The 1,535-nt window shown below is 30.6% G+C and overlaps 1 non-coding gene across 1 annotated transcript; it reads left to right on the top strand.

The window, feature by feature from the left end:
* The first annotated feature begins 1,227 nt into the window (after window positions 1-1,227).
* Window positions 1,228-1,301, top strand: TRNAV-AAC (transfer RNA valine (anticodon AAC)). The gene has a single exon. It is a non-coding gene; the product is annotated as a tRNA-Val (tRNA).
* The last annotated feature ends 234 nt before the right edge of the window (window positions 1,302-1,535 follow it).

Here is a 1,535-nt window from a genome sequence, read left to right as displayed (position 1 = left end):
ATTTTTCTTGTTGTTTGCACAGCTAGCTTTGAGAGTTTATGATTTGTGAGTTTATTAATTTCAATCTTTGTTGTATGTACAACACTGAGCAATTTAGAAAATTAAATATTTATTTTGTAATAAGTGATCTCGTGGAGTTATTTTCTGGTCTAATCTTCAACATTGTGTAAGTGTTTGATTGATTAAATCCTTCAAAAACTACCAATTTAATTTTCCAATGATGACACATTGGGGCTAGTAAGAAACAATGGATTTAAAGGGATAAGGATTCTATTGTAATGGAAAAGAAAACCATTGTAATACTTTGATGATAAAAGATGTTGAAATGTTATTACTTCAAATTTATATGTTTGTATTGTATTACTAAGACCAAATGTTAGAGTAAATTTGAATTATTCTATATTTATGAATGTGTCAATAATTTTACTATCCATTATGGAACAAACTAAAATGATCCAAAAATTAAACCTATTTGTAAGACCTAAATTAGAAAAATCAAAGTAAATTTCATTAAAAAGGGAAATCATTGCAAGGAGCTCTACACACTTGAAATTGTGGACCATAAATAGAGTGTCACACTCATTCATGCAATCGCCACACAAAGTGCCTCACTTTTGTAGAAGTCTAATGAGTTGGAGTGTCTCGCTCTTTCATGTCTTCCAATTGATATAGTATCACACTCCTCCTTATATCCAAAATATTAGATGATATCAATTATATATTTTATATCAATTAGAATGTCACTCTTTAAATGTTTTAAACTATCATAACACTTCATTATTACCCCTTCTTCTAACACCATTTTAATTGATGGGTTTTCGACACATCAATTCACCTCTAAATCATGAAGCGCACGAAGAAGAATGCCAAATATTTCCTTGTGTGGAACACTAAGCTTAAGATTATTTTGTTGTTTTTGTTGAAATTTGGAAGAATCCCTTAACTAGAGAATGCATTGATTACTTCATTCAAAGGGCTACAATTAGTATCACGAATCATTCATTTAATACTAAATATATAAATCCTAAACAAAATAATATCGCTTAATACATTCCTTGATTTAGATTTTCTAATATGTTACTTCACATATAATTTATAATTTACATGTTTAATACGCCTCCTTATAATACAAACATGTGCTACTGTAATATTATCAGCACTATGTGTGCTGGTATTGTGTCCCCTTTCACAATACAGTTTAATCAAATTTCAAGCCTGAGCATGTGAGGTGCCGTGGTGTAGTTGGTTATCACGTCAGTCTAACACACTGAAGGTCTCCAGTTCAAGTCTGGGCGGCGCCATTATTGTCATATCTTTAATATATTTTAACTTTCTTTGTGTCGTGAAGAAACTTTCTTTGTGCAGAAGAAATTCCACTACAGTTCAGTTGATTTTGAAAGGAATAATTTCCATACAAAACAAGTTGTAAAAGCTCCAGGTTTCCAAAGAGTTCCTCATAAATAATAAAACTGTAGAAGCTGCTGAGAAAGACAGATGACAGATTCGTCATAACTTTCAAGGCTAATGTATAATTT

Source organism: Cryptomeria japonica, chromosome 9, assembly GCF_030272615.1.
Source record: "Cryptomeria japonica chromosome 9, Sugi_1.0, whole genome shotgun sequence".
NCBI classification, from domain to species: domain Eukaryota; kingdom Viridiplantae; phylum Streptophyta; class Pinopsida; order Cupressales; family Cupressaceae; genus Cryptomeria; species Cryptomeria japonica.
The sequence above is the reverse complement of the archived record's forward strand: the minus strand, read 5'-3'. Positions and strand labels throughout refer to the sequence as shown.